General features: G+C 43.1%; 1 long non-coding RNA gene and 1 pseudogene across 1 annotated transcript in view; both read right to left on the reverse strand.

Moving 5' to 3' along the window:
* The window catches only part of LOC125723089 (uncharacterized), a 46,940-nt gene that overhangs the window by 9,274 nt on the left and 11,991 nt on the right, over positions 1–25,675 (reverse strand). The window lies entirely within an intron of this gene.
* LOC125723038 (uncharacterized) lies at positions 11,969–13,609 on the reverse strand (annotated as a pseudogene).

Consider the following 25,675-nt stretch of genomic DNA (forward strand, 5'->3'; position numbering starts at 1 on the left):
AGGGTTATATAAGTACTGTGAAGCTGTCTTTATCTAGTTAAATGTTTACAAATATTTATTATTTTATTATATTTCATGTATATTTTCAACTTATTCACACCTTATTGTACCATGCCTCCATGCATACTTTACTGTAAAATCAGACAGATAAACGTTTAGAAAAATAATCGATTCTACAACTTGACTTGCAGCTGTCCAATTACACATCCATATTTTATTGCTGCAGATAACTGAGGTAGGTGTGGCATATAACGCTGAAGGTTAGACGTATAGTACAATAACATATGTACAACATGTGGGCATTTCAGTCAGACAAACGTTTAAAATGGAAAACGAGCTTTATATTTTACCAGCAATTTCCATAGCACGTCTTAGTCGAAGTACTACACTGCCATCTATTGGACAAGTAGGGTTACTGAATCATGAAATGTGTCTTAAATCATGTTTTTTTAGGACCACTAAAAGAGGATTATCAGTATGAAGGTTTATCAATAAAAATAATTTATTAAAATAAATATTACAGGACTCTCCCTGAAAATAAGGTGTTCTTAGCTTCCAAAGCCAAGGACACATTCTAGTGATTTTCCAGGAGACTGGACCTAACTAACCTGGGGCCTTATGAAAAACAATCAATCAGCTCATGTTGAAGCTCACAAGGTGTGGAGAACAAGAAAGACAAGTAAGGGAGAAAGACATGGTGCAGAGCATACACAAGCAGTGTAGCGGCACATCAGTTATAGTGTATGATTAAAAATACATCATTTCTCACAGTATCAATAGTGGCCCATTGCTCCTACTGTAGCCTTACACCTCCAGGGTTGTGGGTTCAATCTGCACCCCTGCTGTAATAAACAGTGAAATTATCACAGTAACACTGTTTATCAGTAAAATAGCACAATACTGTAGAAAGTAGGGCAATATTTATGAGAACCTTGCTGATAAAATGCTGCAATGCACTGTAATTCAGTACGTAAACTGCAAATAAATAAACTGTAGAATTTACTCAAATTAAATGATGCAATAATTTGCACTCGCTTTTTTGGGTTGAATTTAGTATACGCAATTCTAGGAAATATTTTAAATAAATCAAGTTAAAGTCTGGGGTGGCACGGTGGTGCAGGAGTTTAGAATGGCATCACTGGTTCATCAGGTGTGGAGTTTGCATGTTCTCCCCATGTCGTTGGCACTGTTGCCTCGCACCACTGGGACCTGGGTTCGAGTCTCCGCTTGAGTTATATGTGTGTGGAGTTTGCATGTTCTCCCCATGTCGTTGGCACTGTTGCCTCGCACCACTGGGACCCGGGTTCGAGTCTCTGCCTGGGTCACATGTGTGTGGAGTTTGCATGTTCTCCCCATGTCGTTGGCACTGTTGCCTCGCACCACTGGGACCCGGGTTCGAGTCTCCGCCTGAGTTATATGTGTGCGGAGTTTGCATGTTCTCCCCATGTCGTCGTGGGGTTTCCTCTGGGTACTCTGGTTTCCCCCCACAGTCCAAAGACATGCTGAGGCTAATTGGAGTTGCTAAATTGCCCGTAGGAGTGCATGTTTGAGTGAATGGTGTGTGAGTGTGCCCTGCGATGGGCTGGCCCCCCATCCTGGGTTGCTCCCTGCCTCGTGCCCATTGCTTCTGTGATAGGCTGCGGACCCCCCGCGACCCAGTAGGATAAGCGGTTTGGAAAATGGATGGATGGATGGATATTATTCAGAACAATAAGTAAAAAAAACACTTACCGTGTCAATTCTAGGGAAATTAGTTTCAGTAGTTTTGTGGTTGAGGTGACACTTCATCCAGTCCAGACGGTGGATAATTGCAAAACATCAGGTCAGCAGGATCACTGCTTCGTTTCGCGACTAACATTTTCCGCGCTCTAACATACCGGTCTCGCACTTGTTGCCACTTGTTTTTACAAATTTCCAAATTAAAATTCAGGATGTTTGAAATCTCTTGCCATCTATTATTACACGTTATTTTGATGAGGATAATTGCGGACCTGCTCAATCAACAGGTCCTCAAACGTGGACATCTTGACTGTTGACTGCAGATCTCGCAACACTGCCCCCTATAAATTATGCAGGTATTGCATCTCCGTATACGTTCCGTTAATTTTTGAGTACGTGCACAAAAACCGACGCAAAGAACGCAGGATACGGACCGCGGCTGTACGTACGTACATAAGTGTGTAATGAAAAGCAAGTATTTTTCTGCCTTTAGTTTAACATGTAGCCCTACCTCTCGGCTCTGCTTCAAGTGGGCTCTGCCTGCAAGATTTCTGACAGAAGGGATAATCCAGATCTGGCAGGTTAAGAATAATATTGTGAAGTTGTTTACCAATCTCTACCTCAGTGCCCTCCCTAAGATGCAAAATAGTCTATCTGCTGGGGAAACCTCTGAATGCTTAGGTTCACCCATCCCTACTGCAGGCACAAGCAGACTGATGGGATGTGCCAGAGATGTGGTCAGAGCATGGCTGCATAGTAATGACACTGTCACTGCCACTGGAGATGTGGATGCAGTCCTTAGTGTCCTGAAGCAGCATTCTTATTTGACTGTGCATTCTGGGATGCCTCCAGTAGATTTTTGTTCAACCAAGTCAGATGCTAGGGAGGATCCTCTGGACTATTGGGTTAGGCTGAATAAGGCAGCAGATGATGCCAAAGGGTTTATTACATGAGATGTTAGGGCACTGCCATGTCTTTTAGAAATTGCTCTGTAGGAATATCTTATTAATGCATAAATTACATTTATCTGATGCTTTGATCCCTGCGATGGGCTGGCCCCCCATCCTGGGTTGTTCCCTGCCTCGTGCCCATTGCATCCGGGATAGGCTCCGGACCCCCTGCGACCCAGTAGGATAAACGGTTTGGAAAATGGATGGATGGATGGATGATGCCTCGATCCAATAAATGAGTATTTATGTCTGCTCCCTGGGACTCAAAGCCCTTTAGTACCCCGGTGTCTCAGCATATGGTCGCTGCTGATCCTGGTGGGAGGGGACTTGTCATTGGTGATGTAACCACTACTGTCTAGCTCCTCTACCATTTGCCTCCCATTGTAATTTCTCATGTCAAGGTGCACCCTGGGGCGGCATGGTGGTGCAGTGGTTAGCACTGTTGCTTCACACCTCTGGGACCCGGGTTCGAGTCTCCGCCTGGGTCACATGTGGGGTTTCCTCCGGGTACTCTGGTTTCCCCCCACAGTCCAAAAACATGCTGAGGTTAATTGGACTTACTAAATTGCCCGTAGGTGTGCGTGTATGAGTGACTGGTGTGTGAGTGTGCCCTGCGACGGGCTGGCCCCTCATCCTGGGTTGTTCCCTGCCTCGTGCCCATTGCTTCTGGGATCGGCTCCGGACCCCCCGCGACCCAGTAGGATAAGCGGTTTGGAAAATGGATGGATGGATGGATGGATGTGTGGGTATGAGTATCTGTATATAATTAATAAATCATTCATATTAATCACATATTAATCAGGTAAAACACTAACCTGAGGACAGATTATGTTCAGGGAGAAATGTAAATAAATCAACCTGTCCAATGCTAGGATATTACCTTCATCAACTCAGCCAAGTCTGTGGCTAAGAATGGCATCACTGGTTCATCAGTTTGATATCTTGTCAAGAAAGGAGTGAAGGTCCTGGTGATAGCAGAAATGTAGAAATGTAGCTTTGCGAAAATGAGGGGTCTGTCTGAGCAGCTTCAAGGGTGTCAAACGATGCAGTTCCTGGATTTGGTAGCTTCCTCATTCTGACTGCATCCAGGTACCTGGTCAGAGACGGCCACACCTCCAGGGCTCTCTGCTACTGGTAAGTTTAAGCCATCGGTGGCTACAGGATGCAAGTGGAAATTTTGCAGATTTAGTAAAAGCAGTGAAGTCCTCTCTCCTTGCTGGCACACTATGGAAGATAATACAAATGGCTTTCAAACTTCCTCTAGCTGCCATAAGGAGAAACCACATTTGCTGGCATTATATGGGGTTTGAAGGCCACAGCTCCCAACCACAATCAGCTGAGTGCCCTCATACTGCTCATGCTGTTCTTCATGAAGCAGTTCTAAAAACTTCCAGTTTACATTTGGTCCATCCATGGAGACTGAAAGCAGCTGATGAAAAACTGAGTGTCATTTATCAAGCATATATAGACTAGGTGATCATCTATCACAACAAGTAAAACTTAGAACTGCTGCACGGGAAAGTCATATTTTATTATTGTGAAATTTTCAAAAATGTGTTGTTTTTTTTAGATTTACGCATTTTCCAGTTGAAAAATAAAATGTGTTCTCTGTTACAGATTCCAACACGAATGCAAGAATAATAATAATGCATCATTTCAAAACAAAACAGCTATAGTTAGACTACAGGTATTTAGATTTAGATATTAGTGTTGGCTTATAACTTACTTTAAAGTGGTGTAGTAAATCCTAAGGTGTTCTATGACCCATGAATTGGGATCCCAGCTATCTGGACTGGACTTGATTCTCTTTCCAGTAACGAGCATGTAGGTCCAGTTGCTTGGTTTTAGTTGTTTGGTTGAGGGTCTCATCAAACATCAAAGTAAAACTGCCACTGTTGACATCGACCACGCGGAGTTTAATGATGTCAGGAGCCAAATCAAATCTTGTGAAATAGGCTGTTTTGTCTTTACCACACGTGAAGTTTATTGCGATTTCCTAGTCGGGAAACATACAAATGTAACAACAGAAAAGGCTGAAATCCACTTTACCACGTTGTTCAAGTATTTTCCAGTGTCCTGGGCTTATTCGGGTTGTCAGTTTGCTGCAAATAGAAATTTGGAATTGTCAGGGGCAATATAACTACAGCTTTTCATGTAAACGGGATTAAAACTCTATGTAGAAATGAATGGACACACAGAAACATATCCCCAACTCTCTCATTAGCGTTGTAGGATTGGTGTCTTGTTACGCTGTGCAGGCACCACAGTACCTCTGCCTGGAGGGTAGCGCTGGACCCAAAGGTAGACCTGAGGTCTGTCACTGTAACTGATGTGGCGGTCACTTGTGGGTTCGGAGATGGAGCTGAAGTCTGAGAAACTGTTGAGACGGAACAGAAGTGAGAAATGGCAGGCGCCTGTTGGCGGGTTATGGCAGCAGCTTTGTGCTTCACGCTGTGCATATGTGACTCTACAGCTTTAACTCCCACTGAACCAAGTTTAAAAAGCTTCTTGCACAGCGTACAGGGGTCTCATAGCTATTACCTGGAACTGCTTTTAACCATGTCGCAAATGTGGGATTATCCAACCCAGTTAACGTTAAACTTGCACTTCTCCATGAATGACGTGTCCACTAGCAACAAACTGCTAATGTGCGTCCCTGAAATAGCACCCCTCCCACAAACACAACGGAAATGTTGGCGGTTCCGCTCATTCCGATCTCATACACAAAAATGCAATACACCAATTAGAAATTCACCAAATTCTTTATAGATTACCAGAAAAACATATAGCAATCTTGTTTACTGGGTCTGTGGTATTTTAAGACCTTTGAACTCTGGATTTAAGGACTACTAGTCATTTTTAAAGATATTTAAGGCCTTAATTTTGGAAAATCCAATGTAACATTTTTTAAGAATCTGCAGATACCCTGCTCTTATACATTAAAGACGAGGGTTTATATGAATAAAAAGACGCACATGAAGACTGTAATCTCAATTGATCAACAGTAAACCTTCCATAATGATATAACGGTATTTAACACCTCTGTAAGATAGAGATGATGTTTCAGACAAAGCTGGAGAAAGTCAGGCAAAATCTTTCACTTTTACCTTTTCATTTAGATCATTCATCCTAAAGCTCTTGACTTGGTAGGTTATTCAGATTATTTTCTACAGATTAGTATGAATTCTCTCCTGTATTGAATTTGGTACATCAGAGTGAACAGATGAACAGAGTTCATTACACCCATATGACCATAACGTGTTTCCCCCCATCATATAAATGTGGATTTGGATAAAATTGTCTTCCTTTTAAATTTATATTTTGTATATTTCAGTTAACCAAATGTCAGCCTTACTGTAGGTGACAAAGGAGAGACATTTTACACCCTCACAGACCAAAAACAAGGAGTTTTAATTGCAGAGTTCAACATGTGACGACTACACAGTAATGACTGGCTAAGATGTTTCTGTGACTAATATAAACTCACCTTGTGTAGGGAAGTACAGCAGTACGCATAGGACGTCAGGACTCACACTGAAATTCCCTGCATTTGGATATATTATGTAACTCATGGTTTTGTAGGAATGTTGATACACACATATATAAAGATATCATATATGAATTTGGATTTGGGTCTGGCTGCAACTGGAGAGGCTTGTAGTACATATTCTGCAAAATTTTTATAATGGTTGTTGCAAATATTATGTACAAACCATGACAGAGGCTTGAATGCATACATGGGTTTTGTTGGGAAAATATCAGTTCATGAAATACATTACTAAGGAAACTGCAGTTTCTTTTACTCCTATTTAATACTATTAAGCACAGACATCACAAGGAAAAGAAACTTATTTATAATGATTTATACAGCAGACAATAACTACACATACAAATATAGCACAGAAAAATCCAATAATACTATCGGACAAAATGGCCATGGAAATGTAACAGAGAGCAGTGAGCTGGAGACCAGAGTCTTGACCTTGAGGAGTGAAACATAATATTTAATTTCTCTGTGCCGCAAACCTGACAGATACACTACTTTTCAAAAAGAAAAGAACTTACTTCCTCACACATTTCTAAAAGGATGTTTTTGTTTAATCCCTCCAGCTCACTGAGAAATAACACATCAAGAGCACATATGGCCTAAATAAAGATATAACATAGACATATAATACACTGGGCGACATTTTAAAATGTTTTGTTAGGTGATTTAACAAAAAACAAGTGCATGTTCTACAGTTTTTCCTGTAGTTTTAGAATATGGCTTCCAATTTGCCGCCACATGTCTGGTTTTGTCACAATTTACAATTAAAGTTCAACATAAATTACACTAACGACATCAAATTTGGTTAATAATAGCAAATGACATTTTTCAAACACCCTTCATAAACAAACGTTTTTAGTATATTTAGTTTTGCTCCAGTACGTCTGCTTTTTCGACGTAACTTTATTTCATATACAATGCATTGTATTCCTAATAATGTCATATAAAATCACCAGTAACCTGTCATAGACTCATTTTTTGTACAAACTAGTCAGCAGGGTTTACAGGCAGCTTGCAGATATGTAAACTTACAGGTATGCCGCTGCAGGTCAACTGACGCCGACCTTTGTATGCAGAACTGTGTTCCGCCTTCCGGTACTAAGTGACAGTCCAACAACTCAAGGTGGTCTATCTTACAATTATCATGCCCCGCTTGTCCGCTTCTCCTGTGTGCCACGCCCCTCGTTAACCTCGTATGGAATCCCGATGTCATTAGCTGTTTACACTTATTTTCATTAGTCCTATGTATTTAACTCCACAACAAAGTATGTTTCCCCAGTCTTGTCATTGGAGTCGCCAGGGGCGCCGCTAAGGGGGGGAAAGTTGGGACAATTCTAAGGGCCCACGCCCTTTAGGGGCCCCCAGAGATCTGCTTTATTAATAATAACACTACTAGCAGTAAAGTAAAAGAAATTAAAAAATGTATCTACAAAAGAGTTACAAATAAAACAAAATTACGGCTTATTTCTGCATCTCCAGTCAAATTACACCCCTCTCTGATTCACTGCATGGTTCAGCCCATCCTACCTAGCGTAGAGTGTCGCTGCTGAGTGAGAGCAGGTGCAGATATGTCAAGTTCAACAAAGAAGCATAAGTCCGGTCATCGGAAACGACAAGCGAGGTTACATAGAGCAGAGAGAGAAAACGGGCCGACAATTACTCACTAAGTTTTTCGAAAAGAAAGGTATTCACGAAGCTTCCTTTGATGTAATGTTGGCGCTACTTGCATAGCGAACCATTAACGTTATCTGATACTGAATAGAACAGGTTACGTTTTTCACCAATGAAAATTAAATATGTAATTTTTTGTCCAGATATAGATCTTGAATTTGTTGCAAATATGCCAGCATTATCTTATTGGCTAACTATGCTGGCGGACTTTAAATACTACCACCGTGTATGATAGCAGATAGTTCACTAATAATGAGATCTTCCTAATACTGTACAGATGCAGCCTCGCCCTCACCCACTCTTCCTCACGAAGTTCCCCCGGCTCTTCTCCCAGTTGAAGAAGGAAGTAACCAGAATGTCACTGAGATCCATCCTTTTAAAAACAGGCTAAAAGGCATTGCAGTTTGATTATAAGCATTAATTATACTATTTCAATGTCTGACATAGCCTTACTTAGTCAATATTAAAGATGAATTTTTCTTTTTGTAGATTGATTTTATGCAGAAACAGTAAATTATTAATCAGGTTTATTATGTAGAATGATTGAGAATAATGCTCAATGGATATTGAATATTGCTGAAAATTATATAGTATTAAGGGGTATTCTACATACTATTATAATTTATTTTAATACTGATTAACTAGTCAAACTCATTTCATATCAGCATAATAGTGTGGTACAGAACCTCTTTCAGTGTAGACATGTTCTGAATGAATTATGTATACGTCTTTTGTATACACTAGGGCCAGGATGCTCCTCAAGCCAGTCTGTCAGGGAGGTCACAGAAAGAGATTTTAAAACAGCAGAGGAGGCTCAGGAGAGAATCTGTAGCAGCAGCAGCTCAGATGAGGAGGAGAAAGAAGTGAGGAGCTTACAGTTTAAGGGACAGAGTGAAGATAAGATGGACACTTTAGATACTGAGCCGCATGACCTGTTGTCAGTTGACCCAGGTTTGTGGCCTACAAAATTAACTGACAAAGACAGAGCAACTATCGTTTGTAAATTGGCACAAAAAGAAGAAAGAGACATGCCTCATGATTCACAGGGAAAGCCATTTCCAGACTACTTGAAATACTGTAAGGCAGCAAATGGTAGAGTAAAGATGAGAAGGGATTGGTTGATTTATAGTGAGAGTACAGATGCACTGTTCTGCATCCCATGTGTTCTTTTCTCTCAGGGGCAGAAAAGACCTTCTCATAGTCTTCTGAATAGTGACCAGGGGTACAAGATGTGTGATGTTAAGTGGCGTCGTATGTATGATAAACTCCCAAATCATGAGAATAACAGGGCTCACAGGGACTGCTATTTAAAATGGAAAAGTCTGCAGTGTTCTGAAAGAACTGCAAGTGGCATCAACATGCAGATGCAGAGAGAGTTACAGTCTGAAATTGAGAGAAATAAAGCTCTCTTGCAGAGGCTCCTTGATGTAACTCTACACTTGGCATCAAGAAATTTACCTTTCAGGGGTAAAACAAAAGACTTAGGTGATGTCCATAATGGAAATTTCCTAGGGACTTTAGAGCTTTTGTCCCATTATGACCCACTGTTGAAAGACCACTTAGAGAAAGTGAAGGCATCCAGAAAAGAAGGCAGGTTAACTCATTATTTGAGCTCAGACATCCAGAATGAGTTTATTGAATTGTGTGGCCAGAGTGCAAAAAAACATCTTGAAGGAAAGGGAAGATGCCATATATTATGGGATCATTTGTGATGCTACGCCTGACATTTCTCACACTGAGCAGAATGTTGTGCTCATACGATATGTGCATTACAATAAAAATATGAAAGACTGGGAAATTACAGAAAGATTTCTTGAATTCAAGGATTTCTACAAGAAAACAGGAAGTGAAATAGCAGGAATGATACAGAGTGTGCTTATGGATCAAGGGATAGACATTAGTGATTGCAGGGGGCAAGGTTATGATAATGGGGCAAATATGTCTGGGAAGATCAAGGGAGTCCAGGCCCAAATTTTACAAAAAAATAATCTTGCCACATTTTCACCTTGTGCTTCCCATACATTGAACCTTGTGGGTGTGCACGCAGCAGGCTCTAGCCCTGAAGCCTCTACATTTTTTGGCTACATCAATCGCCTGTACAGTTTTGTAAGTGCCAGTCCAGAGCGATGGGCTATATTCAAAGACACTGTAGGCTGCTCTCTGCATAACTTATCTGACACTCGATGGAGTGCTCGAATAGATGCTGTCAAACCTGTGGCAAAACATTTGCCACGGGTAAAAGAGGCCCTGAGTGCTATACTAAGCACATGCAGTCTTTCAAATGAGGCCAGGGCAGAAGCTTTCGGACTCAGAAAGTACTTTAGCTCATTTGATGCTATTGTGCTTTTGACCATTTGGGTAAAAGTTTTGCAGTGCATTGATGACAGGAATATAATTCTCCAGTCAGGGAAAATTTCCCTGGAGGTTGAGGCAGCTAATGTCAGGGACCTTAAAAATGAGATACTGTAGGGAGCCGCCCACTGGCCCAATGGCGGAATCCAATGGCGCAGCCGAAGGCTGTGAATGCGTGTTGGTCCTTCCAAGCGCTCCTGGGAATTACTTACCCTTTTTAATATACAAGATATTCTTTTAGACATATATCTGACTCCATTTTATTAATGACCTTATTTCAGTATATTGTAGTCATGACGTTTATGTTGTTCGGATTACTTCGGGACTCTCCTTTAGATTACCAACTCTAGTTTACCCCTGACGAAGGAGTCCGCCAGATTCGCCTCGGCCGACAGGGCGATCCGTGGGCTCGTTCCACAGGGTTTGTCTTAGAGGTACGGAAACCGCCACCATTTAAGACAATGTCAGCCTCTGATTATTCGGGTCCCTCGACCTATATAATTCCCCAAAGGCTCAGTGTCTGCCAATTACTGAGCATGTGGGTGCCTCGGAGATTAAGCCGATGTTTACCTGAACCACACGTACGTTCACCTCAGAGGCTCAGCCGGGGGCAGCCCACATCATAACATGTGTCAACCTCAGCGGCTGTGACGGCGCACCTTTTGTTGCGGTAGTTTGTACAAGGTTTTACTTTGGGCTCGTCTCAGGGACTCCGCCGATGCCGCCCATTGTCTTACCATGTGAGCGTCTCAGGGACTATGCCCGGTGCCTAGGAACATAGTGTGTACGCCCCTCAGAGGGTAGACCGGTACCTTTCATCAGCATGTGTTGACCTCAGAGGTTAAGTCGGCCCGTAACTGAGCGTGTGCGAACTCCAGAGGTGCGGTTTTGGTATCCACCTAACTTAACTTGGGCAGTCGAGTTTGGGACCCGGATAAAAGGTATTTAACCCAGAGGCTGCAAGATAGTATTTACCACTTTAGTCCTAATCAGGATCGAAGCCCAATCTGGAAAGTTTATAAAGAAGTTAGCAAATCAGACAGTCATGAAGTAATCAAGACAACATTTATTAAACATATTACAATATCCAATCATTGACATGTGGCCACATACTTGTAAATACAATTTGACAAATACAATATTAAACAATCACATTCCTCAGCTGAGAGTGCACAAAGTTCTGCGGAAAGTATCTGACTACAGATGGACTTTCACGCAGTTCTCTGTGGGAGCTCTGATTACAGAGTGACTCCCCGAATCCTTCTGAGGCCCTTCCTTAAGTATCTAAACCAGGTGATGGCATGTCTCTGAAGACTGACCAATTTCGGTCAACGGTTAATTTTAGGGGCATTGTTGGCCTTGGTTCTCAAGTCCTCAGCCAATCAGATCACTTTAGGGGGTGGTCGTAATTCCCTTGTTCTGCCATGTGAGAGGCTCTCTCAGTTTGGTGGGTTTAGCCGAAGTTTCTATAGTTCTCTTAGGGAAAACTATACTGCCTTAAATCTGAGTGTATAACACTCGCCGTCTCATGCCTATTCAAACGAGACCAAACATGCGTGTATTTGTCCCTAACATCTATGTGTGGTGAGTTATCCTATTTCTAGTGGAAAAGGTGTCTGTGTCTGGGGACTGACAGTTGTTGTTCTGTGGATCGACTGTGGAACTCTGGCCACTCCAGGGGGTGAAAGGTCTTGCTTTTTCTGTATTGCTCCAGTTATTCTCAGGAGCCAGCAGGGCTTTGCCTTCCTTAAAAGGGATGGTTTGATGCATGGAGTCCAATCTTGCCTGGGCCAGTGGATCCTTTTCTTGGAGTTCTGAAATAGACTGATGCAGGCTGATCAGAGTTGGGGCCTGCAGGACCTATAAGTTTTATGTCCTTACAGTTCCCCCCTTGGCCCCTTGGGGCAGACCATTGTCCCAGAGGGGTCATTTCCAAGGTCCCTGAAGTCTCCAACCTCTGTACAGGTTGTACCTGTAGAGGACTAAGGATGAAGGCGTTTTTGGTAGATGTTTTGAGAATCAGGATGTGATGTCGGAGGTAGCAGAATCGGAGTCTGATGATGATGAAGATAAAGCCACTGGCGATAACGCATATCCGAAACATCCAGTCCCACCGTGAGCAGATATACTGCGCTAACCGTGTGGATGTGCTGGTCAGGATATGTACAGTTTCCTTTGCTAAGCTGGCCGGCACCTGCGGTTGATGGAGGTGGTAGTCAATCTGTAGAATGACCTGCTGAACTAAATCCATGGTTTCGGTCATGGTTCGAGTGCCTTCTACATAAAAGGCGTCGTCCCATCATGGGAAGACATCAACATCTAATGGTACTCTCCCCAGAATGTTGATGTGAACCATGATGAAGTCTTCGGTTACCTCCAGGCAGAAAGTGTGATTTGCAGGGCAGGTAAGGCCTCCATAGGAGAATGAGTCCATTTCACTGACAACACACCATTGTGTATGTGAGACTTGAACTGCTTCTGCGTGTCCATGTAGTGAGTGTATGTTGATGAGTTTTGTGTCGTTATGTGAAAAGAGCTGAAGTGTGTTGCAGGTGCAAATGATATGATGCGTGGTCTCGTGGCAACAGGCACGAGTATTAACTAAGGTTTCAGTCCCTTTCAGAGTCATGCATCCCATACGATGGTCCCACTTAATTACCTGGTCTTTTACTATGGTTCCCCGGGATCGTATGGTAGTCGAATTGGGGCATACCTGGCCTGGATTACTTAAAGAAAAGGTTACAAAGAATCCTATACAACCAACACATTCAGTACCAGTATGCATCATTAAAGAGATTAGCAATTCAGAATATTTCAGAGTTACTCTTATATCTGATTTCAACCATTTCTCTAACTCAAGTTTCCCAATCAGGTCTTTAAGAGCATGTCTTGGAGTTTTTCTCAGACGTAGGTTCAATATTTCTTGTCTTGCTGCGGTAAACAAATCTTGCGCATACACGCAGCAGGCTACATCACGCTCGAGGAATTGTGTCTGGTTAAAGAGGGCTTTGCTAATTGTTAGAAGCGTTAGGGCTTCAGATTTTACTGCTTTGATGAGGTTCTCATCGCTGTTTGAGAGATGTTGGAACCCGGTGGCTACTTGATTAGCCACCCAGGTTGTATACTGGGATTGTCCTGTTATTCTATAACTGTTTATGATGGAATTCCCTGACCCAAACAGTCCGGTTATGCTTGCAATTAGATCTCGTTTGAGTCGTTTATGCGACACTTGAATAGCAAGCCGGCTTTTGTAATCAGAGACTAAGTCCTCGAGTCGCGTTTGTAACTAGGTATATGTCTTATCTTCACCATTACAATGCTTTAGATACAGAGGTAACAGATTTGAAATATTATACGTTACATGAGCCATTACCAAATTAACATCATGTATTAAAGTTTTGTTTAGGTTGCCTTTGATGAGTCCGCCGGGAGGAGCAGGATATACCGTAGGGCATCGGTTGGGCTTATGGTACCCACATGTGGTGAGGTTGAAGCAGTGATGTGCTGTCCATGAGCAGTTCTGAGGGCTGGTGTAGTCAGTCCTGCTGCTTTGGCACTGCCCCACACAGTAAGTCCTTTCTCTCCGGCTGGTCCATATGAAAGTCTTGGGTATGCTGATTTTCCTGGAGGGGAGGTTACTGGAGATTGAAGAACAACTCTGTATAGTGTGTACTAGTGGTGTTGTGGGTTACTGAGTGTGTGCACCAATACTTCGCAGGTTCTAGATCCTGAGTGTTATAACACTTCTTCAGGTCTAGCCCATCGTTTTTCTGTTTATGCATGGGATATAACTTTCCCTCAGTCGCGTCTGGTATATCCTTAAGTTTATACCAGGATGTGAGATTATGGGATCCTGAAGGGATGCTGAGGTATCCAGTTATATTTAAATAGGGAAGATAGGTGGATCCTGTCTTACAGCAAATCTGTGTGGCACAATTTGCTTCCGGAGCTACTCCGGGGGGCCATATAACTGATCCTGTAATTGTGTCTCATGAGATGTGTATGGCCCCTCCATGTGTCTCCACACCCATCTTCCGCATTCTGGGCTGTGCTTCAAGTGGACTCTGCCCCAGCTTGAGGAATGTTTGGTTAGACACCTGTCTCATGTCTGGCATCCATGGAATTTTCTTTTACTAAGACCCATACCATTATCATATCCCCTGCTGAGAACTTGGTCTCAGAATTTGGGTTGCAATAGCTCGGTCTGATTGTTGTTGTCTGATGGCTGCTGACGCTTGAAGTACTTTCAAGCGTTCTTGCAGTTGGAGCAACACTGTTTGTTGCTTAGCCACTATCCGGGGTCCTAAATCTGCAGGGGATATATCTGGGTCAATTTGGCAATCTCATCACTCGTCCGGTCATGAGTTCATATGGACTAACGCCTGTTGCTTTTGTAGGGGTTGCTTGTAGTACCGTCAGGACTGTAGGTAGTACATCAATCCATTGGTTGTGGCATTATGCTATCTGCTTTGCAATGCCTTCCTTGATTCTGCGATTTACTCGCTCAACTATCCCAGAACTCTGGGGTCTGTATGGGACATGGAGCATCTGCTAGATGTTTAGCATCCGGCACATCTCTCTTACTACCTGTCCTGTGAAATGGGTACCCTGATTGGATTCAATTTATTGGTGTCCCCCATAATGGGATGATTTGGTTTGCTAGCACCGTGCCACTGTGGTTGCGGTATTGTTACGTCTGGGTATGACTTCTATCCACTCTGAGAATTTATCAATTATGATCCAGCAATACTGGTACCCCCCTTTGGCACTGGGTAGCGGGCCAATGAAATCCATTTGCAATTTCTCCCAAGGGCCCCATGGTGGATCTGCTCTATGTAATTCGGTACGCTCTGGTTTTCCTTGGTTAATTATGGCACACACATGACATGACTTGTACCATGCGTCCACGTCTGATCCCATTGCTGGGCACCAGAAATACCGCTGTATAAGCTGTAATGTTTTACAGGCTGATACATGCGTATATTCATGGTACAATTTGATTATGGGTTTTCGTTATGCTTTGGATACAACATATTTGCCTTCTCTTTCTCACCTTATAGCAGTCCTCTGTATTATGGCTTGCCTTTTGAACAAAGTTTACACCATTCTAGGGATTTCTGTGGATCTGGGCTATTCCCTTCGGTTATCCACTGAGTTGCGGCTATCGTCCGAGTTTTGCTCAATTTCATCCGGTTTTCTATTTTTCCAGCCCAATCCACTAATGCCCTATACGTATTTTCTGGTAGATCCACACCATGGATCATTGCTTGTTGGATGTGAGGGCCTGCATTATTCTTCAGGAGGTGTATTAACACTTCCTGATCGCGGTGCGCTTCCTCCATCCCCGAGTGTTCTTTAAAGGACACCCACATGCGCTCCGCATAAGCTTCAAACGGCTCTTTAGTAGCCTGCTTAATCTCCAATATTTTATGCCATGCTATATGTGTGGGTCCCCTCAGGTGAAGCAGCGCGTCCCTGAGTCGGCTAAACACATCTTCCTCAACATCCCCATTCTGATTTATTATAATGTCCCCTGACTTTAACTCTGCGGTCAATTTGGGCCACAGCTCTTCGGGGATTGTAAGCAAGACTATTTGCCACACATCCCTGGCTTCCAGATTGTACACTGAAGCCTGTAACATGAGTTTGTCCCAGTATGGCTGAACCGGGCCTTGTCTGGGCATCATACTGACCACCTCTCTGTGTCTTGCACACTCGTCACATGTTAAGGGACGACTGATCACCGTAACATCATTGCCTGCATCCGTCATTGTTTTGAGAACCCTACTCTGACGGATTTTTGGGAAGAGTACCTGTCCTGATCCGGGTCCTTAAGGGACTCCGGCTTTTCGGCTGTCCAGGTCTATGGGGCCGATATTGAGTATCACTAGAGGGACTTGGAGATCTCACTGGATTCCTCCTTTGACTAGCAATCCCCATAGAAGTTCGGCTACGGACTTCTTCCACAGACATATCACGAGTTTTATTAGTTAATGCAGCAATTCCTCATCCTCACTATCGTCATGTGGGTTGGAATCTCTAGACTCGGTTGCTGCCTGCCGAATGGCGGCTACTGGGAACCCGGCATTACCGCAATAATCCTCTAATGCGGATGTATAATTATGCTTCCGCTGGAGTTTATCTTCCAACTTATCTATTTGGGTTTCCCAAGTTTCACCCTGATGTGCCCAGCCCTGCTTTTCATATGCAAAGCTATCAACCTGTGCACGGAGTCTTTTCAACTCCTCTGATTGTGAAGTTTCCAAGCTGCGTATTACCTCTAAGGTCCGCTCTTTCTCTGCTAATGCAGTAAGATCATTACGGCGGAGCAAATACACAATTGCAGCAAGAAGGTCTCGATACTTAGACTTGGATCCCAGCTTCCGCCCTTCGCTATTATACCAATATAAGATTTGGCTCTTATCCCAACTCAGCCCTAAGCCTTTACCATGCAGGCGAACCAGAGTATCTTTAAGGCACACTGAAAGTGCTCCCATCAGCTCCTCATCAGCCTCTCCACTAACATATCCCTGCTTATCCATGTTTAATTACTTACTTTTCTCCACCACTAGATTCCTACTGTCTCCACTCTATTCCTGTTTTACACTACCTGTCGCTCACTTGCCCTCAACTCTTCACCTATAAACAAAAACCACTTTACTCACCAATCCTGCAGAGAGAGAAGGGATGCACCAAACCTCATCTTCTATCCTTCGGGGGCTGTCTTGGGGACGCTTGAAAGCGGCGCTAGAAGGACGTCACTCGCCTGGCTGCTCCAGCTCTCACGGGATCACGTCGCTCGTCTGGCTGGTTCAGCTCTCGTGAGATCACGTCGGGGTCACCAAATTGTAGGGAGCCGCCCACTGGCCCAATGGCGGAATCCAATGGCGCAGCCGAAGGCTGTGAATGCGTGTTGGTCCTTCCAAGCGCTCCTGGGAATTACTTACCCTTTTTAATATACAAGATATTCTTTTAGACATATATCTGACTCCATTTTATTAATGACCTTATTTCAGTATATTGTAGTCATGACGTTTATGTTGTTCGGATTACTTCGGGACTCTCCTTTAGATTACCAACTCTAGTTTACCCCTGACGAAGGAGTCCGCCAGATTCGCCTCGGCCGACAGGGCGATCCGTGGGCTCGTTCCACAGGGTTTGTCTTAGAGGTACGGAAACCGCCACCATTTAAGACAATGTCAGCCTCTGATTATTCGGGTCCCTCGACCTATATAATTCCCCAAAGGCTCAGTGTCTGCCAATTACTGAGCATGTGGGTGCCTCGGAGATTAAGCCGATGTTTACCTGAACCACACGTACGTTCACCTCAGAGGCTCAGCCGGGGGCAGCCCACATCATAACATGTGTCAACCTCAGCGGCTGTGACGGCGCACCTTTTGTTGCGGTAGTTTGTACAAGGTTTTACTTTGGGCTCGTCTCAGGGACTCCGCCGATGCCGCCCATTGTCTTACCATGTGAGCGTCTCAGGGACTATGCCCGGTGCCTAGGAACATAGTGTGTACGCCCCTCAGAGGGTAGACCGGTACCTTTCATCAGCATGTGTTGACCTCAGAGGTTAAGTCGGCCCGTAACTGAGCGTGTGCGAACTCCAGAGGTGCGGTTTTGGTATCCACCTAACTTAACTTGGGCAGTCGAGTTTGGGACCCGGATAAAAGGTATTTAACCCAGAGGCTGCAAGATAGTATTTACCACTTTAGTCCTAATCAGGATCGAAGCCCAATCTGGAAAGTTTATAAAGAAGTTAGCAAATCAGACAGTCATGAAGTAATCAAGACAACATTTATTAAACATATTACAATATCCAATCATTGACATGTGGCCACATACTTGTAAATACAATTTGACAAATACAATATTAAACAATCACATTCCTCAGCTGAGAGTGCACAAAGTTCTGCGGAAAGTATCTGACTACAGATGGACTTTCACGCAGTTCTCTGTGGGAGCTCTGATTACAGAGTGACTCCCCGAATCCTTCTGAGGCCCTTCCTTAAGTATCTAAACCAGGTGATGGCATGTCTCTGAAGACTGACCAATTTCGGTCAACGGTTAATTTTAGGGGCATTGTTGGCCTTGGTTCTCAAGTCCTCAGCCAATCAGATCACTTTAGGGGGTGGTCGTAATTCCCTTGTTCTGCCATGTGAGAGGCTCTCTCAGTTTGGTGGGTTTAGCCGAAGTTTCTATAGTTCTCTTAGGGAAAACTATACTGCCTTAAATCTGAGTGTATAACACTCGCCGTCTCATGCCTATTCAAACGAGACCAAACATGCGTGTATTTGTCCCTAACATCTATGTGTGGTGAGTTATCCTATTTCTAGTGGAAAAGGTGTCTGTGTCTGGGGACTGACAGTTGTTGTTCTGTGGATCGACTGTGGAACTCTGGCCACTCCAGGGGGTGAAAGGTCTTGCTTTTTCTGTATTGCTCCAGTTATTCTCAGGAGCCAGCAGGGCTTTGCCTTCCTTAAAAGGGATGGTTTGATGCATGGAGTCCAATCTTGCCTGGGCCAGTGGATCCTTTTCTTGGAGTTCTGAAATAGACTGATGCAGGCTGATCAGAGTTGGGGCCTGCAGGACCTATAAGTTTTATGTCCTTACAATACAAAATCTCAGGGATAGTTGGGATTCAATCCTTTCAGAGGCATCCTTAATTGCCAGTCAGATGGAAGTGCCACCTAAATTTAATAAGGAGCTGGGCCGTCAGAGGAAGAGAAAGAGATTATCTGATGAGACCCCTGACCCTGAAGAAAGTCAGAAGGACAGCAGTGACAAAGTGTTCCGCAACACAATTTTTTTCACTGCCATGGACCACATTATCTGTGATTTGGACACGCGCTTCAAAACAACTGCAGGTATTGTAGAGGAATTTGCTGCCATAATAAAAGTGGGGCAGTTGAGTGACTGTGATATTTCAACTGTGTGCCAGCCACTCATAAGTAAGTATACAAAGGACCTCACACCTCAGTTTGAGAATGAAATCAGGCATCTCAATGCAATATTTTCAGCCACTTTTTCTGATTGTTCTCCTCTTGCTCTCCTAAATGCAATTCATAAAATGGAACTCCAGAGCATTTTTGGAGAGGTGTGCATTGCCCTGAGGATCTTTTGCACTCTTCCAGTCACTGTTGCCTGTGGAGAGAGGGTATTCATGCAAGCTTAAATTGATAAAGAGCTACTTGAGATCAACAATGTCTCAGGAAAGGTTGAACAACCTTGCCATACTGTCCATTGAAAGTCAGTTGGCTTTAAAACTGGATTTTAAGGATTTGATTGAGGATTTTGCCAGCAAAAAGTCCAGGCGTTTGGCTTTTAGCATTTAAGTCACTGGCAGGTTAAACAAAAGACCATTTCTAATTGATTTGTGTCTAATTGATTTTGAAAAGTCACTGTTGCAGTGTATTGCATTGTGTACTCTGTTTATACATGTTTGTTTGATATTTTTGATTTAGGATTTTGCCAGCAAGAAGGCCAGGTGTTTGGCTTTTAGCATTTAAGTCTCTGGCAGGTTAAACAAAAGACCATTTCTAATTTATTTATGTTGTGTCTCATTGATTGTTAAAAGTCACTGTTACACTGTACTGCATATTGCACTCTGTTTATATATTTTTGTGTTTAGTATAACACGTTTAATCTTTAAGAATGTTGCATTTTCAATGAATATTTGATTACTGTATGTAATTTTTCTATTACATTTATTTTTGAACAATAAATCATCTGCTAGCTACAGCCATGGTAGGTCTCTGATTAAATACTGATACGGTACCTGTCAAAAGCAATAACAAAAGTAATAGGTCGGTACTATTATATTGCAGACAAAGATTTTGAATAGCTAGGTTGGCTTGTATGTTTTGAGCGGAATGGGTGTGGTAGGGGGGCCCAACCTCATATTTTGTCATAGGGCCCAAAATTGCTAGCGGCGCCCCTGCCCATGAACAGAACCCGGTGTGACAATGGTGATATGCATCAGCGGAATGATGTTTGCCCAGAGCTCTCATACTTTGCAGATCGCCGCCATCTTGTCGCTGGATTTCCTGAGTGCTCTGGACTGACGATCGTCAGAGCAGATAACCAGCAACACGTCACAAAAGCTTTGTTTGGGCATCGTTGCTAGAAAAATCACCGGTCTCATTTTCGCACTTCATAAACTTTTGATTGATTCTTAATTGGATTTGAAAACCTCAGCCAATATTAAAAGCCCCATATATGCCGTAAACTCCCTTGCTGTTATTTCTTTCTAGTCCTTGACGAATTTCCTTCTTACCTCCAGGTTGCTAATGTTGATTTTTCCATTGATCTTGGAATAAAAAGTTGGACAGGATATCTTTGGCTTGCCGAATGCAGAGCCTGGTTGGCCGCAGAGAGGTTTTCATTGTGTACTGTGCTGTAATCCTGCCTGGACCATGTCCGTCCAGTGCTTTTCACTACCAGCACATTTGCACATCTTTGGTAATATCAGTCTCTTCCTCTGCAAATTCCACTTCCGAAACCTCAACAGAGGTCTCACACCTACTTCAGTACTGTCCCTTTCTGTACTACTGCTTTCCAATTCCTGGAATACGAGATCTGCTGCTTCTTCAGGTGTATCGCTCCATGTCTCTTACAGAGCAGCACCTCAGATCATCCTCAGGTTTGGCACCAGTATCATAGATAATGCGAACCTTCATATAAGTAAGAGGTAATATTTTGCTCAGTATCAGTTCAAATTCAAATACTTCAGGTTTTTTATTTGACAAAACCCCTAAAATAGTCGTGCAAAGTCATTGATTTATTTTTAAAACTATTGCACTGTGATATATTTAACATCATATTTTCAGTTCTGCCAAATCTCATATTGACATCTTAGTGGTTTTCCAACGGCTTGTGGTGTCACATGGTGGTCGAAAATGATATTACAGGCTTTTGTTGAAATTCCTTAAAATTCATCTGGAATGTATTGATTTATGCTGTAATTAATGATGCAAATTAACACAGATGGGGCCATTTTGACCCAAACAGCTAGTTGGAGGGTAGCAATCCTCCAGATTGTAAAGGTCAAGATACTAAAACCTGGAAAAGTGCAAAGGACTGGAGCAAAAGAATAACAGTGAAAGCTGTCAGAAACAGGCAGGAAACTCTGCATGGATGTTTTTGAAGAGGTAGATGGTCCAGTTGGCTGTATTAGTCAGTCTGCTAAGAAACATAGCGCCAACAAGCCCATGGCCCCTTTTCATGTAAAACTTCGTACAGGAGGCTGTTTGTGCAGTTTAGTGCCTTTGTTAGCCTCGGCTCCTGTAAATCATATAAGCACACCCACCACACCCCCAGGAGCATTCCGCGTGCCCCCACCGGCCAACCTGCCTGTCCCCCCCAACCCACAGACCGTCTGTAGTTCTGAAATCTATCCACATGGCTGCTGGCCAAGTCTAAGGTAAAATTCCATAAATGAAATATTCAGTAAAATACAATTTTTCCCCTAATCTGGGAGACAGTGCAGAATTATTGGAGTCGGTCCTAACTCTGTCTTCAATATGTACCCAGCAGGCACCTAGGACTCGTATCTTCCTCTGAGAATTTCTTCTAATGCGCTCAGCAGCAGAAATTCTCCATCCTAGATGAGCCTGCAAAGTTCTGTAGAAGTTAAATATACTTTAGTCAAATGAGAGACTAACCTGCTGTCAGGCAGGGGAAGCTTGAACAAGGCCTTCATTCATGACAGCTCCACTTGGCTTTTTGACGAGTCCCCATTTAGATGCAGCACGTCAGAGACTGAAGAGCAGGATGAAGGCTGTAAGTACAGTTTGCTGTGGATTGTGTTTGTGTTTAAATCTAATAAAGGATGAGGCAATTTACTTAAAGCATGATACAGTTCATATTGCTCTTCAAGCTTCGTGATAAAATATTAAAATTATGGAGTACAAAGTTGTACATGCAAAGAAAACAATGCAGAGCGGCAGGGCGCCTGGCCCAGAGGGTCTTCACATAGAATTCTACAAAGGCTATTTTTTCCTGTTAGATTTACAGCTTTGGTTGTCTTGCCCTTTAAAGAAATTCTCTCAAGAAAGAAGTTGCCTCTTACCATGTCACAAGCAATTAGTTTTACCCAAAAAGGTGGAGGACCCCTCTCTGCTCCCCGTGTTAGTAGGTTCTCCCCGACTCCTCCTGCTTATTCCTTCCTCCCTCCCTCCTATTTGCGCTCTCCTCCTCCTCTTGGGTTCTATTCATGTCTTTTGGTTCAGCAATAAAACCCACAAGGCTGCCCTTGGATTGTCCCTCTTCCCATCGTGACATATTATGTATTACATGATTATGAAATGATTTGATTATTATACAATAGTCAATTAACCACTTTGTTTCTTCAACTTGTCTTTCTTCTGAATCATCAGATATATGTCGTAGCTGGTAATTTGTTACACTCTGCTGTCAGTGCCAGTGTAGCCTAGGTACAACCAGTCGTATGTTTCGGTCATGCTGATGTTTGAACATTTTTTGGGAACAGATTTTCATAATGTTTTCTCATATATGTGGTGTGATAATTGAGCATGACCCCACTGTTGCTGTGCTTGGTGCTCCTGTCATGACCTGTAATCTCTTATTTTTTCATGTCTCCTCCCACTCATGCCAGCAGAGGGCGCTGCTGGCCCTTTGTAACCCTCCTAATTCTCCTGTATCCCATTATAGTTCTCCATCCTAACCCTGTACACCTGTTTTGTTGCTGATTAGTGTGCTGTGTATAAATATGTCTGCCCTCACTGCGTTCCCCAGCTCAGTCATTGCTGTTCCATGTGTAGTCTGTGTTTCCTTAAAGTCCACGTCTGTCTCAAAGTGGCTGCATTTGAGTCGAGTCTCACCCGATGCTCACATCTCCCCGCAGAAAAACAATACACCGCCTCACAGGCCAGAGCCACAGCCTTCTCCTCTCTGCTGGGTGGAAGAACAACTCTCACACAGTGGAAGTCCTCCAGACCCCCTGCCTTCAGACAATAGGTTAAAGATGTGTTTTCTATGTTACCTATTGAAAATCTGAGATACAGCAGAGGCAACTGTAGGAAGAGCTTTCATGCTGTCTGGTCTCCTTTGACTGAAAATGTGGAGGGCCTGTATCTCACTTGGAAGATATTATTTAATCCCTTATATTACAAACCAAAGAATATTGCACTACACCATTACTAGGCTACACAAAGTTATTTTAACAACCACTGAATGGAAAAAGGTCAGTGCTGAATATATATAGCTGTGGAGCAGCAGCAGACCTTGCTGGGCCGGAAATGCAAGCAGCATTGTCCACATTACCACTCTCTGTACTTGGATTGACCGAATGCTCAGACCGTAGGATAAGAATTAATACTTTTTATTGATCCCCATCAAGAAATTTTCGTTTTGCCTCCCCCAACTTGCTCAGAGTGAGCTGGCCGTGACGGGCAGCCAGTCATAGTGGCACCCAGGGAGCTGGGGGCCTTGCTGAAGGACCCACAGATGTGCCCAGGCTGGGCTAAAATGGGCAATTTTCTGATCACAGGGACAGAGGCTTAGGCCACCGAGCTACACACTGCCCCTAAATTTAAATTTATATGTAACCTGTGTGTGTATGTGTTATCTAGATTTGCCCTGTATGTTTCTAACTAAATCTAATCCAGGCCTTGATCCTACACCTACTATAATTATAAGTACCTCACTATACCTATAACTAACACTGCTATTCATCACCAGTGTTACATGTCAGGGCTTCGCTGCAATAGATCCCTCAGTGCTGCAGGTTATTACTGTGACTTTGCACACACACACGTTGCTGCTTCCTCAGCCAGTGTCACATATACTTTATTACACACAGACCTCAGTAATCTCTGCTACACTCACACCTGCTCACTTTACATCCATGGTTAAATTCTCCTAATGGAATTTATCTTAATGTCTTTATTCTATTTTATTTTAATTGTTGCCATATTATTCATTGTATTGTTCTTTCGATTTTATTTCTATTTTATTATTGCTAATACACCGGATCTGAGTGCCTCATTTTGTTCCCTTCATGTAGAACACGTTTTGTAATGACAAAACATCCTTATCCTCATCTAAATCACACTGTCTAACTACTAACCTGTTTAAATAATATAATTGGATTTCAAAGGTTAATAGTCACTCAATTACCCCCTCAGCCCAACAGTACCACAAACACCCAACATGCACGGAAATTTTCTCCTAAGTTGTTTTCCCTGCCTGGAACAATACCACAGCAGTCACATGGACTGATGTTTCAAAACTTTTCGGAAACCTTGCATTGAAACTTGAGGTCTTTAGGAGGGATCAGTCCTGGGTGGCAAAGTTGCCATCACAAAGGTTTTTGATTAAGGGATTCATGATGCCAGGTAGCCATCTTTCACAAGCTGGTGGGCTGTGCCACTGATGCCTTTGCTTGGGTTTTATATGTCTGTCCTGGTTTGTGTTCTTGCCACTTCAGGTTCCCTGGTTTTGGTCTACATTCCTCGGTCCTCTGCTGTGGAGTCTAACTTCTGCTTCACCTCATTCTGGAGTCGCCCATCCAGTCAGCGGCCCATGTCCCCCTGGTTCCCTGTTTCCTGAAGTTGGTCTGTTAGTCTCCGGGGCCAGGGGGCAGTAATATGCCATGTTGGATGGGTGGCCCAGGTTGGGGTGCTCCATCATAGACTGGTACATGAAGCATTATAAATGGTTTTCAACCAGTATGTACCGAGTGTGCGTCGTGACGAAAAGAATGTCATGGGAACATTTAGGACTGACTGCAGTATTAGTTCAAAGCATGATTGTGTTTTTCTTAATTTTTATTGATTTATTTTTGGATTATTAATTTTCTTAAGTAACTTGATTCAGATAAAAGGGGTTTGTCCATTTGCTTTAGCAGAAGTTCGTGTAAGTATGATGTTTACCTTCCCTTTTCATAGTCTAGTCTTTGCCAAGTTTTATGCTTATTTCCCCTGGTTAAGTTAATCTGACTTGTGTGTTTAGGAGGGTCATACAGGCTTTTTGTTTGTAATGGAAGCACAGGGTCTGTACTTGCAGCTTATTTGCCATGTTAATGGAAGCATTTTACCTTCCTCTCTAATCTCTTTTTTTCTTGGCTCTCACTGCAGTCTCCTCTATGCCAGGGTTTCTCAACCCAGTCCTTGGACCCCACTGCAAAGATCCACAGTTTTGCTCTGTCCAAGCTCTCAGCACAGCAGTAAAAGGTGACTGTTTGGTTCATGCATGCAGGGATCTGGGACAGAGCAAAAACGTGGAGCTGTCTGGTGGGCTGAGGAATGAGTTTAGAAATGCTGCTGTATGAAATATTAAACCATTTGACCGCTTGCATAAATGTTAAAATGTTTTCTCAAAATATAAAAAGAGAGAATCTTCTGTTTTGCGTCTCATTACAAGCAAACTTGTGTTTTGTTTTTATGTCACTCTAGTATTTGATATCTAATTT

The sequence above is a fragment of the Brienomyrus brachyistius genome, unplaced genomic scaffold, assembly GCF_023856365.1.
Source record: "Brienomyrus brachyistius isolate T26 unplaced genomic scaffold, BBRACH_0.4 scaffold45, whole genome shotgun sequence".
Lineage (NCBI taxonomy): Eukaryota > Metazoa > Chordata > Actinopteri > Osteoglossiformes > Mormyridae > Brienomyrus > Brienomyrus brachyistius.